The sequence below is a fragment of the Notamacropus eugenii genome, chromosome 6 (genome assembly GCF_028372415.1).
Source record: "Notamacropus eugenii isolate mMacEug1 chromosome 6, mMacEug1.pri_v2, whole genome shotgun sequence".
In the NCBI taxonomy this organism is placed as follows: Eukaryota; Metazoa; Chordata; class Mammalia; order Diprotodontia; family Macropodidae; genus Notamacropus; species Notamacropus eugenii.
Window position 1 is genome coordinate 327,111,351 of NC_092877.1, and position 18,019 is coordinate 327,129,369.

Genomic DNA, 18,019 nt, shown 5'->3' on the forward strand with positions numbered 1-18,019 from the left:
GGGCAAAGTTGTTCAAAATAATTGCTTTTTTTTCTTCTTCACTGGTTATAAATTAATTTTTCATTTTTGATCTTAATAATTTTGTTTTCTTTCTTTTTTAAATTGTTAGCCAGTGATTTATCTATTTATTAGTTTTTTAAAGAGCTCTAAGTTTTATTTATTAATTCAGTTTTTAATGTTTTAAAATTTTTTAGCTTTGTTGATCTCTTCTTCAATTTTCTAGTATCTCTATTTTGGTTTTTAATTGTGGGTTTTAATTTATTGGGTTTTTTAAGGTTTCTTTTTTTTGAGTTGCATGCCTAATTTGTTGACCTGCTCATTTTTTTCTTTTATTGATGTAAGAGTTTAATAGGAATAAATGTTTTTGTAAGTGCTGTTTTGGCTGCATCTCACAAATTTTGGTACATTGCCTCATTGCTGTCAATATCTTTAATGAAATTATTGATTAATTCTCTTATTTGATTTTTGACTCATTCTTTCTTTAGGCTTAAGTCATTTATTTTCCAATTAATTTTTAATCTGTCTTTAAAAGGCCCTTTTGTAAATGTAATTTTATTGAATTAAGATTAGAAGCTGCTATATATATAATGCGTATATATATACACAAATATACACACACATATATAAATTTTTTGCATTTGTTTGTGAGAATTTTATGCCCTAATATAAGATCAGTGTTTTGAAAGTGCCATATATAGCTAAGAAATAGGTATATTACTTTTTATTCTTATTCAATATTTTCCAGAGGTCTAGCATATCCATTTTTTTCTAAAAAATTTTTCATCTCCTTAGCTTTCTTCATGTTTATTTTATGGTTAGACTTATTTAGATCTAAGATGGGTAAATTGAGGTACTCCACTGGAACAGTTTTACTGTCTATTTTTTCCTACACCTCATGTAATTTATCATTTATGAAATTAAATGTTATTCCATTTGGTGCATTTATATTCAAAAGTGACACTAATTCATTGTATATGGAAACTTGTAACAAAATGTAGTTTCCTTATTTATTTGTTTGATTTAGATCTAGTTTTGCTTTTGCTTAATAAGCATTGCTTCACCCTAAGTGAGTACCTGCAAAGACCTTGGCCTAAAGGGTCCAAGGTCTCCCAGTGCATCCTGGGTCATCTCCAGTCATCCTGATAAATATCTGGTCACTGGATTCAGATGACTCTGGAGGAAAAGTGAGGCTGGTGATGTGCATAGCCCTCCCTCACTCAAAACAAAGTCAAGTGCAAGTCACGTAATCATTTCTTTGATGGCATGGTCTTCTTTGGCAATGAAGGATGAACACAAACTGAGATTGTGATTGTAACCTCTATCTTTTTTACCTTAGCTAAAATATAATAGTTTGCTCCATTTCTATGTATCAGTTTAAGTGTGTTTCATATTGCTTCAGTTTCTGAAATTCTCATAAACCATCCCTTTAATAGTAATTTCTATAATTTTTGTTATTGCTGAGTTGTTTTTCAGTCATGTTGAACTCTTTGTGACTCCATTTGGATAATGGATAATATAGCAAAGAAATGGTTTGCTGTTTCTTTCTCCAGCTCATTTTACAGATGAGGAATGGAATTGAATAGGGTTAAGTAGCTTGCTCACGGTCATGCAGCTAGCTATTAAGTGTTTGAGGTCAGATTTGAACTCAGAAAAATGAGTCTTCCTGACTTCATGCCCAACCCTCTGTCCACTCTACCATCTATCTGCTCATTGTAATTTTACCAGGGATCAAAGTCAAACTCACCAATATATGGCATGAAGTATCCATCTTGTGATTCTTTCTTGTAAACCATGACAGTATTTATCAGTTCTCAGTCATATTGAAACTCTCCCATTCTCCATGACTTTTCTAGAAGAACTGTTAAGTAATCACATTGGACCATTATTCATTATTTCAGGATCCTGGCAATTTTTCTGGATTCAGTTAAGTTGAAGCCAGGTAGGTTCTCTTACTATTCCTTCACTTGCCTTAAATTTAATTTCCTCTTCTATATCTTTGTTCCAAATACTTGACAGTTTGAAGATCATTTTCCTTTGTAGAAAAAAACCAAAGTACAAATTGGGTAGTTCCACTTTTTCTCCATTCTTCATTCATTATAAAATTAATAGTAAGCATCAGTGTAACCAATTAAATTTGCTTGGTAACTACTTACATTTAATAAATTCCAAGGTTAAAATATGAGACTCAAAGCCATAACTAGACTAGGGTGAATCAGTTTGAAAGATAAAGAAAGACACAAGAAGAGGTGTTCAATGCTACCTGAATGTGGGGGAGACAGAGAATCCAGTAAATTACAAATGAGGTGGCTATGAACAATTTTGGTTTTTATTAATTTTGGTAACACTTTCAGAGTATATTCTCAACTATGAAATTGCTGGGTAAAAGGATATGGTTTCTTGAAAAATGATTTCTGTCCCATCAGGTTGCTCCCCAAATAGATCCCACCAGTTTGTAATTCTGTCAGTGACTGAATATATGTACCTCTTCAGAACCCTACCAACATTAAATTTTGCTGTTTTTAATTATTTTTTTGCCAGTTTGATAGATGTTTTAACATATTATCTCTTTGACTATTAATGATACAACACATTTTCTTGTGTTTGCTTCTTTTTTCAAAATTGACTTCATATTCTTTGATCAGTAAGTCGTTGGGTGATCTTTGTCATATTTTGGACATGCCTTATATATTTAGATGCTATTTTAAGATCTTCTATGTTTACCATTAAGCATTTTTTTTCACAATCTATTCTTTTTCTTTTTATTCCATAATTAGGATGCAATTCTAGAAATAATTTAATGCAGTGTAGGACATCTGTCTTGTCTCTAATTATTCCTTCTACTTATTTAACAGAGGCAGATTATTACCACTAGAGAAATGAGATAAATTCATTATTCCATTTTCTTTTGTCTTCTTTTATACTTCAGTTTTTCTTTTAATCGGTTAGCAAGCATGTGTGCGCTGAAAATTTTGTGGTGAGATGAGAGTCAAAGTCAAATTCCTGCCAATTATCCTAAATACATGTACTAATGACTCTTTTCCCTAAGTTTTAATTCCTTACAGATTTATTGGTATTTGAGTTTTAGTTCAATGATTCTCTTCAATTTTGGGAATATAGACCAATAACTTTGGATTACAACTGGTTTGTAAGTCTGGAAGGCTAACACAACCTTCATCAGTCTCTCCCTTCACATATGTAGCTGCTTGACATTTTTAACCATTTGTTTTCCCATATAAATTTCATCTGATTCTATGCTAAAGCATCCTCATAGTTTAATTATTATTCCATTAAAACAGGGATGGAGACTGGTTCAATAATTTATGGTTGTCATTGTACAGGTCATACGAGTTTCAAGACAGCTTTTGTTATTATTATAAATGTGATTTTTTTCATGATTTTTTCTTGATGTTTATAATTAATTAACAAGAATGAGAACTGTTTTGTGGATTAATCTTGTATCTTGCTCTTTTTGATTAATATATATGTGTATAATGCATATCGTATAATTATACATCATACAATTATATTTTCTTTTTTTAATATTTTCTAGACCAGGTTTAAAAATTAAAGCCATACTTGCCTCACAACAATCTTTGTGTAATATATGATCTTTTTCTATACTTATGAACAATATCTATAATATGGGGAATATTTGTTCTTGGAAGTTTTGTAATAATTCATTTATTACTCTGAGTTATATTTGTGTATAGATCTAGAGGAGGACAGAACAGTGCAGTTATAGAGGACTTCTTATTTTTTCCTCTGTGATTAGTCTAAAACATTGATTTACAGCTGTGTCACCTTTTAGAATTTATATTTTGTTGTTATCTACTTTAAAAAAATTCTTGAATTAAAATAAACCTGTGTGTGGTCTCTCAATGATGTTCTTAATATATTTTATGTTTTACATAAAATTTCATTTGTTGAATTTTCTCTTCTTTCTTTAGTATAAATTTTCTAAAGATTGATCATTTTTATTGATCTATCCAAAAACTATTATCTAGTTTTATCAATTAAATTGTGTTTTAATTTTCTATTGATTCAAGTTTTTAAGTTAATAATCTCTCTTTTTAAATTTTCCTTTTTACTGTTGCTTTATTTCCTTCTAATGCCATTAATTGATTTAAATTTATGGTTTTCTTTTTTCTCTCTTATTAACACAGGCACTCAGAGAAAAATTTGCCTCAGAAAACTTCCTTGGATGCACATACACACAAACACATATACACACATGTATATAATGGTTGTTATTACCTTTAGATATTCTCTTATTATTTTAATTTCTTTTTTTAACTTCATGGCTTAACAAGTTAATTTTCAGTCTCCATACAGTTTTATAACATTAGCTTGTGATATGTGTTATTACTCCAATAGAGCTGTGCATGTTTCCTAAAATGATACAGATTGTAAACTATTCCTTGCCAGCCCATCTTGGGTGGCTCTCTTTCATGTCTTCACATAAATTAACCTGAAGAAAGGAGTCTACACAGTGGGACTGAAGCCTACCTCAAATTTTCTTAACATCATGAGGATATCAGGACAGAATGTGAACTACCTAGCAGTTATTTCCTGGCTTTTACCATATGACAAGTCGATTTTTTTTTTCAATCATGAATTTCCTTGATAATATCATCTAACAACCACCACCACGACCACCACCACCTTTTATGCTGCAGCACTTTCATAATTTCTTCTTTATAATGTATTGTGGTCTTTTTATGCCTACCTTGCTACTTCACATTAACCTTTAGATGACCTTCAACTTTAATTCTTCAGACACTGTAATGATCCATGATTCCTAGTCATTCCAAATCACTGGAAGAATGTTAATTCTATTGTCAAATTGTTTTGTGACATTATGTACAGTATGTATCATTTGTATTTTTTTAGTCTATGTAAGGCTCCTCTATGATCTAGTGCATGATTAATCCCTATGAGTGTTCCATGCATGCTTAAAAATAATTTGCATTCATCTTGTTTCTCATTTAATTCTTTTGAAATACCAATTAATTCTAACTTATTAAATAGGGAGTTAAGATATGCATATTTAGTCACATATTTTGCTAATAATTTTTATTACATTTTCATATTCAGACAATGGAGAGTTGCTGTCTCCTATATTATTGTTATATTTGTATTTATTTTTCTTTTCTTATGGTTAATATTTCTTTTCTGTATTTGTCAGACTTTAATGCTTATAAAGTGAGTCTATAAATACATATGCTATTCATTGTTTCTTTCAGCATTAAATCACACCCTTACCTCTCTTTTAGCGTTTAATAGGTTTCATTTGACTTTAATCAGATACCATTGTTCTGATAGCATGGTAGATAATAATAACAATTAATATTATACATATATACATGATATATAATATACATACAATGTATAATATATACATAAAATATACATACACATATAATATACACCATATATATTATATACAAAATATATCATATATACCCCAAAATATATACTATATGCAATATAATACACACACACATATATAATATATATTTGTACTCATATGTTACATAATAAATAAAATAGCACCTACTTCCTGAGATGTTGTGAGGATCAAATGAGATATTTGTAAGGTGCTTTGCAAACTTTACACTATCCAAATGTTAGCAAACTAGCATGCATATTCTTGTAAAGTGTTCTGTGGTAGCTGGTTTAGTAGTTCCATGTAGGTAACTTAACCCACCACTCTTCAATCCATTTTTAGCTCAAAGACCTTTCTCCTTGAATTTTCATATAAAGACATGCTTCTTTGCCTTCATAGATGAATTCTATCCCTGACTAAGAACCAATGATTCTTGTGTCTTGATCCTTAGTTCAGAAATACAAATCTTATTCTCCCACATTTGTCACACTTTATATCATGGTCACATCTACAATCTCTAGTTTCCTGATCAAGCCTTCACAAGTTCTAGAGATACTTCCTGGGTTGTTTCTTTTGATATTATTTGTCAGTCAGTCAAAAGTCAGCAAGTATTCATTAGACAATGACCATAATAGTATTTATTTAATGCTTTAGGATTTGCAAATCACTTTAGAAATGTTAACTTATTTTATTCTCACCATCTTGGGAGGTAGGTGTCATTATTATCCTCTTTCCAGATGAAGAAACTGAGGCTGAGGAAGGTTAAGTAACTTGCATCGGGTCACACAACTAGTAAGTGTCTGAGGCTGAATTTGAACTCGTCTTCCTAAGTTCATGTCCAGGCACTCTCTGTTGCAGTTTGGGGAACCCTGAAATGTCAGGATATAAGGTGAGTCTTCCAGAAAAGAATTCAACTGCTCAAGCCTTCTTTCAGTCAAAGTAGTGAGGTTTATTGTAATGCCAATAAGAGCAGGCAAGATTCTAAGAACCTTTGAAATTTAATGGGGGTAAGATTGGTACTTATATTTAAGAAAAGACAGTGAGCCAATCTGGATGGAATTGAGGAGTGGTATGTAGCCTGGAGTGGGTCATGTGCAGGCAATGAAAGGAGTTAAGTGGTTAGAGAGCCACAGTAAAAGGACAGTTCAAAGGATTATTGAGTATCTAGGTGGACCGGGCTGGACCAGATGCCTCAGGCAGACTGCCAGCATGGGAAAGTTCAGGAGCTGGGTTGCTTTAAGAGATATGGTCTTTTCCTTTTAGAGGTCCAGGACCTATCACCTCATCATCTCCATTGCACCATCTAGACATAAGGCACTGTTAAGCACTGGGAATAAAAAACATACAAACAGTACCTGCATTCAAGGAGCTCACAGTCTAATGAGGGAGACAACATACCAGCAGCTATGTACATACAAATATATACAAGCAACCTGAGATGATCTGAAAGAGAAGGCTCTAGCATTTAGAAGGTTCTGGAAAGGCTTCCTGAAGAAGATGGAAATTCAACCGAGACTTGAAGGCATACAAAAAATTCAGGAAGCAGAAGTAAGGAGAGAGTGCATTCCAGTCAGCTAGTGAAAATGTAGGAGATTTTCTACATTCTTACTCGCATTGGTGAATCCTCATCATTACAAGGGAAATCAGGCTTCTTATATACTTACTCCCCCGCCCCCTCCCAGCACCCCATGCATCTCAATGTTTTTATTCCATGGAACATTTTTTTTCTCTGTCATAAACTAGAGATTAGAGAACCAATGGCCCAGCCCTTTTATTTGCTGAGAGTCAGAGAGACAAATGAGCATTTTATTTATGTGCAAGGGGAGATGTGATTCTTTCCCGTCACAACTCAGGTGATGCAGTTACATCACAAATGATGAGATTCTGATGTGGTATCAAGGTGTTAAACTAACTCTGACTTTTGGCCATAAGGAGTGAGCAGCATAAAGAGAAAGGACTTCTAGACTTTTAGTTCTGCAACTAGGAACTGTCTGGGCCTATATGCATTCCCTGTGAGTGACTCACTAACACTGCAATTTTTAGTTCATACCCCCTAAAGGCTATGTGTATTTGTGGGACAGTGTGCCATAGCTTTATGGATGGATGTTTTATAATGACTTTTTAAAAATATGTCATGCCTTTGCTATAAACTAATTGATTTACTAGCCCAGGGCTTCTCAAACTTTTTCCACTTGTGGCCCTTTTCACCTGAGAAATTTTTACATCATCCCGGGATATAGAGGATTTAAAATAGGTATACAAATCAGACATTTACTGATAATAAATCATACAGAAATTTATTTTAAAAGAACTCTTTGGTATATATGCAATTTTGCCATTTATTGAAGATGAAAACAAATTTGTATACTAATGAGATGAATGTGTTTGTTTGTTTTTACATGAAGAATTAAATCTTGAAATACTTGCTAGTGTAGGACATAGAGCATCTTCAACATTTTGCAGAGTTGATTGGTATTTTGATTTTATAATCATTAATGCTGAGAACACCACTTCACATAAATACATAGCACAAAATGGCAGAGGTATGTTTAGAGTCATTTCAGAAATTGTTGGATATTCCTAATCCCAAGCCAAAATTCATTTAATGATTTTTAAGGAAACTTTTAAGTTTTAAACCTGTGTCACTTGATAACTTGGCAAATTCTTCTTGAACTTTGAATGGCAGATGACTAACACATTTTTATTTCATTTGAGTATGGTTTACAAGCCCAACTTAGTTTTTTAGAATCAGAATTTGAAGGGAAATATTTCTGAACCTATGTCTCCAGGCACTTTAGCCGATCAGTTATAACTCTTACAATTAAATCTTTGGGAAGGTTATTTTCAATTTTAAAATCATCTGTAGCTGTAAACATTTCTAAATAACCATCCCTCCCCCCCACTCCTCCACATGTTAATTTTTTAGTAAAACTTTTACTTTTATCTGTTTATAAAAATGCCATAATTTTTTCTTTGAAGTGACATATTTAAATCATTGAGTTTTCTGAAAATATTTGACAAATAGCACAGTTTTGAAAGCCACAAGTCATTATGAAAAAAATGAACAAAATTGAATTTCTGCTTAGTCTCTTTAAATTTCAATAATTTGTTTAAACTTTGCCCTCTTGAGAGCCAGTTTGCCTCTGCATGTAGTAATAAGCTTTTGTAAATGAAGTTCCTGTGTTTCCAAAGGTTTGAAAGAAAATGTCTATTAAGGGTATGGCTTTAATAAAGTTAATGATTTTGACAGGATCATAAAGCACAATGTCTAAGTCCGGTGATATTATTATGACTGTGAGTACCTCCTGATGGATCATGCATTGAGTAAAAGTGACATGTTCATTGCCATCAACTTTCACTTTTGCTACAAATCCAACACCCTCATCCATCACTGCTCTAGCACTGTCCATATAGACTCCAATGCAATTTTTCCAGTGTAAACCTTCATTTGTGAAAAATTCATAGACTATAAGATAAATATATATACACACAAACATACATAGTATATATAATATTATGTATAATATATATATTAAGATGTATATCTTTATATATCTTAAAAGATACCATTTATCTATATCTATCTATTCATCTATCTATCTGTCTATCTATATCTTGCTTTCTTGTGTGCCCCTCCAAAGGGCAACAAAGCAATAATTCCTCATGTACGCTTCTTTCATAAAATCTCTTAAATAAAGTAACAATTGTGCCATGTTAGAAATACCAGTTGTTTCATATAACTGAATTACAAACTTTGGGCTGCCCTTAAGCTTCTGGAATTGGTCATTACTAATTTCAGAAATTCTTTTGGAAACAGTATCATTGGATAAAAGAATTTTATGAATTTCATCCCTCTACTTATTCCCATGAACTATTTCTGACATTTTAATAGTAGCAGATCTTCTCCTATCATGCAGGGCTTTTTAGTTTTTGCAATTAAATAAGAAGTTGTGTAAGATGCAAGTAGATACTTTTCATTGACAGTAACAAATTTCCCAAAACATTGTTTTTCTTTATTTGAAGATTTTAAAATATTCAAAACATTCCTTCAGTTTATTGCGGTACGCTACATGTTTGGTAGTAAGATGTCATTTTCATTTGTCTGGTTTCATGCTCTCCACAGCCAAAACTTCATTACAAATTAACAAAGAGGCTTGTCTACAGCATCATCACTATTAGAAGTAAATCGGTATGGTAAAAATGATTAAACATATTTTCTTTTTCTTGTCAACCTAGGAGTACTACAGTCTGGTAGTAAAGACTTGGCTGCAGTGTCATCAGTATTTTTACCTGTTCTGTCTAAACTTAGCCACTTACCATAACTGAAAAATACTTTTGTCCTAAAATATAAATAAATATTGCTTAAAATTTCTCAAATAAATACTAGTTTTAGTTTATGAAATTACATTTATTTTGCTTCATTTTAAAAATTGATGCTCACCTTTATACATACAGCACTCATAGTGGAAAAATACTATTCAATGACTTTTGTCTTTACTTGCTGCAATTGGACACTGATATTTCTGTAAAAGGTGTTAACAACAATTTAAAAAATTGAACATTCCAACACAATATAATCCAAAAGCATACTAATTTGATACTTACAAGCTGAGGAATGATGGTAGGAAAATATTAAAAGTCTTTATATTCCATAATTAAAATGTTAGGTTTCTTAAAGAACAAAAAACTTTGTACATACAGTAAAAGCACTGCAATTTATAACACACAATAATCTTGAACCTGAGCTTCGGTGATTCTGGAAGCAATCTTTGGTGTTGTATGGTGTGATAGCATGCTCAGTGCAGAGTGTGAGTGCTATGTGTTTGGAATCAAGATTGGTGTGAAGTTGTGCAATGCAACACAGACAAGCGCTGTCAGGAATACCATGGATTCATTATGCACTTCATTTTAAATTAATTTCTGGTAGTTGCATGTTCAGAAACCTTTTATTGTTGCCAAATTTTTCATGACCCCCACATTCAATTTAAGAAGCTGCATTAGCTGATTGTTAATGGAAAACACACCAGTGGGGGCTTGTGAGCCATACTTTAGGAGTGGGTAACTACATAGTACCCACCCCAGAAACTAAGAGTAGTCAACTATCTCAAGTGTAAATATAAGCTGGGGAAGAACCCAATGTGGATTCTACATGTATACCCTAGTTACAACTTTGTTCTGACAGAAATACAAACATAATTCAAATTCTGAAGGTCAACAGAAAATTTTCTTTGACTTCTATACTTGTGAAAACTATGTTGACAGCTTTTTTTTGCTTCTTGTTACTAATATCTTGTTTACTGTTTTTTTGGGGGGAGGTGTGGGGGTGGAGGTGTGCTTTGTCAATTAGTTCTAAAAGGAGCCTTAAAATCACATGCACACAATACATATGTATGTATGTGTATATATGCATGTGTGTATGTATGTATTCAGTTGTGTCCAACTCTTCCTGTCCCCATTTAGGATTTACTTGGCAAAGATACTGGAGTGCTTTGCTATTTCCTTCTCTAGTTCATTTTACAGATGAGGAACTGAGGCACACGGATTCACATAGCCAGTAAGTATCTGAGGGCAAATTTGAACTCAGGAAGATCAGTCTTCTTGACTCCAGGCCCAGCACTCTATCTATATGATGCCTAGTGGCCCAATATATGTATATACACACATATTATCTACAAATGGAATTCCTTTATAAGTATTTGTGTGTATATGTGTATATACATATATATGTATATATGTATGTATATATATGTATATATGTATGTATGTATATATATACATACATACATACATATATATATATATATATATATATATATATATATATATATATATATATATATATATATATGTATATGGCATTCCTGACATTTTCTAACATTATCTGGCTCTGCTTGCCCAGATGCCCAGGAATCTAATACAAAGATGAGCTGCATGCAGCTATTATTTGTGGGATCTAAAGAAATCCAACTTCCACTAACTTTTAGTCTCCTTCTTCCTCATCTCACCTCTTTCTGCTGAATCTTGTTTATGCTGACAAATATCAATAAGTAGCTGAGGAAAGCTCAGTTGACGGATCCTAAGCCAGATTTTTTTTTATAGCAGGATTTTCCCCACCTTTTATTATCTGACATTGCTTGCCTAGGTATGTTTTAATCAGCAATGAACAGATTCCTGCCAACATCCTAAAACAAACATTATGAAAAGATCTATAGGAATCAAACCCTTAGTCAGCCATTTCTTGTCTCCTCTTCTCACTGCTGGATCTTGCCCCTTTGCTATGACCCAATATTCTGAGAGAAAGAATGAAACTTGGATGAATAATAATTATGTATATCTATATGCAGATATTTCTATAACATTTCAGGATTAAGTACTTTGCAATAGGAGAGAGTAAAGAGCACCTGAACCAAATAAAGAGCAAAGTTTAGCTATAATTATCTTTATGATAATTCCATCAGACATTGTCTATATATTTTATAATTATGGAAATAGCTTCTGAAATGATTAACGTTGGTAATAGACATTGGTCCTTGCCCTAGCAAACCATGAGATATTTTGTTTTAAAGATTATTTTGAGTTCATTCCAAATGAAATAAAATGAAGACTGATAGAGAACATAGTATGCACCTAGTAATAAGTTAATCAGTCAATAAGCACTTGTTAATATTAAGAAATATTGATATCAATCAGTATTAATGTAAATTAATAGTCAAGTTTTTTCAAGTACTTACGTAATAGGTGAAGAATACAAAGAAAGGCAAAATACAGACCCTGCCCTTAAGGAGCTTTGAGATAAATGATTATTAGTAACTAATGACTTAGGGAGATTCAAAGTCTGCCCTCCCCTTTTTTTCTGTTTTCAATATCTCAGTCTTTGAAGGTTGAATTAGCATTCCTCTCTGACACTGCCCAACCTTACAATGAAATTGTCTAAATTGCCCAATGCTGGGGGTGGTTTCAGTATAGAGATAGTCTCTCTGTCGAAGGGTGACATGAAGTCTCTCCCAGCTCCTCATTGTAATATTCATTCTCTCATAAATTGTCAACCTATCAAGGTTGATTCCTATCCTGGGGAACATCTACTCCTCAAAGGGTTTATAAACTGTGTGACCTCCACCATGATGGTCTTTGATGTAAGAGAGAAATGACCAAATGGCTATCCTTTTATTAGAATGCTGGCATTATTAATAAAGTAATTCAATTACTCACAAATTTTTTCTCTTGAACCTTCTTAATCGTCACAGCTCATAATCTGATGGGGGAAGCCAGTTTATAAAAAGAAGGTGAAAAGTGATGAGGAGGAAGAGAAGGGGAGGGAGAAGGGGAAGGAAAGATACCATACATGGGGCATGATGAAGTACAAGGCTGGAATAGGTGAGAAATGATGAAGTGGTAGCACGGGGCCCTCTCCTCTTAAATGGAGGATCTCAGAGGAGCTCTCCAGAGGTCCACTCTCTGCCTCCCCCAGTCAGAGGGAAGGAGAGGTCCAAGGGCTAGTGTGTACTGAAGAGAAATGAGTTTCAAAGTTGATTCAATCTTACAAAAAGATAGGTCATTGGAAACAATAGAGAGGACCAGATGAACCAGGTTGGGAGAGGATAGTAGTGTTTTAAGGTTTCAAAGCACTGTACATATGTTAGCTCTTGTACAGATTACAACAAATTGCTGTCATTGAGTTTCCCATGCTTCTTTTTGGGCTCTACAGATAACATAGCCCAGGCTTGTCTCCCTATGTAATGACTTATCAGGTTATATCATCATCTGCTGCTTTTTTGATAGACAAGAACCAAGATTCTGCTGGATTCACACTTGGAATCAACCATCACAGTGTGGATTTTGCTAGCAGAGCATGTAGAGATGTCATTAAAAGAACAAAAAGAAGAAAAAAAGAGCAGATTAGACTAAGGGAACAAAGAGACAGATCTACGTTGGAGGTGATAACATTTTGGGAACAGTCTCATAAGGCAGAGAACAGAAGGTTAGAACCTGGAGTCAGCAAGACCCAAGATGGAATTCTTCCTCAGATACTTATTTTTTATGTTAGCCTGGGCAAGTCATTTAACCTTCTCAACCTCAGTTTCCTCATCTGCAAAATGAAGATAATAATGATGCCTACTTCACAGTGAGGATCAAATGAGATAACAGATAGAAATTACTTTGTAAAATCTTAAGGCACTATAAAAACCACTATCAATTACTATTAATAACTCCTCAAAAGACAAAGAGGAGGACATAGATGATTATTGGCATGCATCCTTTCTTTTCCACCTACATAAAATGTTTATAGTCAATAGTAGAAGATGTGAAATAGTTTAATCCATCTAAATTCATGAGCTCAGTCATCTGTTGGGATCCCTTGTAGATGTGGGTTATATTATGCCTTGCTTTAAAAACCGAATAGCCCATAGAGAGCATCTGGAGGGAAATGGGAGAATTTGGAACTCAAAATTTTAAAAAAGTGATTTTGTTTGGTTGTTGTTCAGTAGTTTCAGTTGTGTCTGACTCTTCAGGACCCCATTTGGGTTTTCTTGGCAAAGACATTGCAGTGGCCTGCCATTGCCTTCTTCAGCTCAATTTACAGATGAGGAATTGAGGCAGACAGGGTTAAATGACTTGCCCAGGGTTATACAGCTGGTAATTGTCTGAGGCTGGATTTGAACTCATGAAGATGAGTTTCCTGATTCTAAGTCCAGTGTTCTATCCACTGTGCCAAAAGAAATAATAAATTTATTTTTTAAAAATAAAATTAACCCTTAGCCAAATATTCAATATCCATAACTTTATGTACAATGTAAGAAAGTTAATATTGATAATGTATCTGCTAAAACATATGATTGGAAAAAAATAACAAAGATTCTTGTATTTAGTAAATGCCTACTACGTGCCCAGCCTTGTTTAGACCTCAGGAAGGATACCTACCCTTAAGGAGCACAAAACTTTATAAACTGAAGAAAATGATAAAGCATTTTTGAAGAAATCATCTGAATTTACCCAGAATTCTTCTTCATTGCAGAAGCAGTAAGAGTAGAGGTATATCCCATCGAGGGTAAGAACAGGAATCAAAGATGGAAACATATACAGATGACTAATTGGAACTTCCTCATGAGTTTTAGAACATGTTATGTCAGCTGTAGGGATGCCTGGGGCTTTGCTGGAAGCTAGGCATTCCAAAGGCAAAGTTCTCCTTTGTGTTCTATTTCTATTGTGTCCTCCTGGCTAACTACGTATGGAATGTACCCTACAGCCAATGGAAATGTTTTGATGTGTTTCTGGTTCAATTGCCCCTAATCAAAGGAAATGTCCTTTCAATTTAGGCTGAGTTTAAAGCAGAGGACTGGAGAGGATCTGTAAACTTGCATAGGGTAATTTTCTACATCTTTATTTTCACTAACCTCTACCTGAAATTTGGCATTTCTTTCAATTATCTAAAAATATTATTCTGAGAAAGGGTCCAGTTTTATCAGATTGCCTAAGGGGTTGTTAAGTAGTTTTGCAGTTGTGTCCCACTCTTCATGATCTCATTTGGGATTTTCTTGGCAAAGCTATTATAATGGTTTGCCATTTCCTTCTCCACTTCATTTTACAGATGAGGAAACTGAGGAAAACAGGTTAAGTGACTTGTCTAGGGTCACACAGCTATTAAGTGTCTGAGATCAGATTTGAATTCAGGAAGATGAATCTTCCCTGACTCCAAGCCTGTCACTCTATCCACTGCACCACCTAGCTGCCTTTGCCTATGGGGTGCATGACACAAAACAACCACCCTCCTCATCATTGCTAATATTTGTATAGCACTTTAACATGCACAAATTGATTTACAAATAAATTTTATTTTCACAACTCTTGGTAGTAAGTGCTATTTTTACCTCCATTTTATCGATGAGGGAACTGAGGCAGACAGAGGTTAAATGACTTGCTCAGGGGCACACAGAGAGTATCTGAGGCTAGATTTTGACTCAGGTCTTCTTGACTCTAAGCCCAGCACTTTATTATTAAACCCTTGGTTCAGAGAATATGTTTGAATTTTGCTTTGTTTTTTAGTTTAAAAGAAAAAGTATAAATTCCATTTATTTTCTTTCAAACTTTGGCTTGACTCATAGTTAAGCAAATTTAGCTCTGGTCAATTTGTCTGGGAATTTAAGGTTCAGTTAGAGAGACAATGGAGAGAAGTGGATAGCAGGCTGTATCTGAAGTCAGAATCTGGGTTCAGATTCTGCCCTTATTGATGACTATTTATATGACCTTGAGCAAAACTTAAAATGTTGGGTCTGTTTTGTCACTTATAAAATGAGGAGATTGGTCTAGATCCTCCCTAGGGTCTCTTCTATCTTTTAATCTAGGATTGCTGGTTACATTCTACTTTCGATGGCTCTTACCTCACTCAGTTCTTATCCTATCCATCACGGCTATCCTTCCTATCTCCCTCACTCTCTCACTACTGTAATCACACCTACTCTTCACCCTTAGAATGACCTTCAGTTCCCTGACTCATGCTTATTCTTCCAGTATGTCTTCCGATGCTGGCTTCCCTTATGTGTCCACATATAACTTTGAATTTATGGGCTGGCACATTAATGTGTCACCAGCGACTATCAAAGAAACCTTTGCTATCACAACATTCTTCAACTTTTGACCTGCAAATTCAGGGTACTTACTCTAAAGGAGAGATGGGTGGCAGCATGTGCCAGACAGGTTCAAACACCACCATTATGTCTCCTTGACCACCATTTCTCCTCAGCCTAGGACCCTGAGCCTGAGAGCTTTGGGACAGTGCCTACCCCAGGACCCCCCCTCAAACCACCATTCTTGCTTCTAGCTTCACAGCTATCATTGACAGGAAAAATCATTGTAGAGAAGAGACCCTCCTTTCTCATTATCACCAGTGCCAAGTGCTGATCAGTTGCCAGCAACAAAGAGATAGATGCAGGAGCCCTGGGAGTATCATGACTTCCTAGACCACCACTGCTGCTTTCAGTCCATCCCTCCTAGGCACCATTCTAAGGAAATAATACCTGGGAAGAAGGGGTCAATCATCTCAACCAACAGCCACACCCAAGGTAGTAAGCCAGCCCAAGGCACCTTGAAGCAGCAAGGTACTTTGATGGAAAGATAGAAGACAACTTGTTTACCAAACAAGTCAAACCACTTTGATCACCATCTTTTCTCTCAGATGCTGAAAGAGATAACCCAGTACCCTTGAACACAAGAGCCTTAGGAATGACAATACTACTGGTCTGGAATCTGTAGCCATCATCCTGGGAAGTCACCTCTGTGGAGATATAGCCTGGCAACTTCTCCTGCAGGTACCACAAGCACAGTTACTGAAAACCCAGAAATAATCCTTGCCACCAAAGACCTTGTCATTTTGGTGCAAATGAAACTAATAATCAGAAACTGATATTTCATCAGTGGAAGTGACATGAAAGAAAGGGTATTAGCAGCTTCTTGGCCACTGAACCTTAAGGATTATGAGACTTTTCCATCTGACTTGTACCCAAAACCTTCCACATGTATAGTCTTCTCATTTGAATGTGAATTCCTTGAGACCAGGAACTCTCTTCTATTTGCATTCCCAGTGCTTAATTCAGTGATTTGTATGTAATAAGGACTTAATAAACACATTATCCATTCATTCATATTCCCACAATCTGATTTCTCATTTGAAATAAATAAACACTTATTAAGAATGTAAACTATTTTAATTTCCCTGGTATATAGAAGAATATTCTGCTTGAATAGTGTATTGGAAATAATGTTGGACCTAGCGGCAAGAAGCCCTGTATTCAAATTCTGTTAACACTAACTATTTTACCTTGGTTAAAGCACTTAATGTCCCTGAGACTTGGATTCAAGAAGACCTGAGTTAAACTCTAGCATTGGACACTCTCTAGCTGTGTGAACCTCAACAAATCATTTAAGCTTTTTCTGCCTAAGTTCCCTCATCTCTAAAATGAGAATAAAGTTGTGGCATCTAACTCATAGGCTTATTTTAAGAAATTAATGAGGGTCTAATCATAACTGACCTTTATATACTGATTTGAAGTTTGCAAAATGTAACATATGCAGAGTTTCATCTTATCATACACATAATATTCTATATAGTGTTACTAAGGATTATTTAGTCTTATTCTGCTAATTGATGATGAAATCAGTAACTTTGATAGATTATGCTTCACAATATTAAAAAACAATTCATCTAAGGTCAATGCCTATTTAAATGATCTTGGTCATCCAATCACCTTATAGGTAGTCGCTAGAATTGAAATAATATATAATAACAAGACCTCAGTGCTAGCCATGTCTAAACATGAAAGCATCCTAGATAATCCTGCTACACCTCTCCTATTAACTCACTATCTCACTCTCCACAATGGTTCTTCTGAATCTTTTCATCCTTCTTCAAATCTCCCATGTCTTCCCCTTCCTTCTTGAGAATCTTGCCTCATATTTTACCGAACAAATTGAGGCCATTCTCTATGAGCTCTCTCTTTTCCTGTTTTCTTCATCTCCTATCACTCAGATGCCTTCTGCCATTATTTCCTCCTTAACCCCTGTCTCACAAGAATAGGTAGTCTTACTCCTTGCCAAGGCAGACCTCTCTCTCTGCACATGAGATACCATTCCATCTTGTCT

The 18,019-nt window shown here is 34.3% G+C and overlaps 1 long non-coding RNA gene across 1 annotated transcript; it reads right to left on the reverse strand.

Annotated features, from left to right (window-relative positions):
• Positions 1-1,968: 1,968 nt before the first annotated feature.
• On the reverse strand, positions 1,969-14,523 carry LOC140511679 (uncharacterized). Its single transcript, XR_011969627.1, has 3 exons — positions 14,306-14,523; positions 9,828-9,909; positions 1,969-2,032 (listed from the first exon to the last, which is right to left on the reverse strand). It is a non-coding gene; the product is annotated as an uncharacterized lncRNA (long non-coding RNA).
• Positions 14,524-18,019: the final 3,496 nt, after the last annotated feature.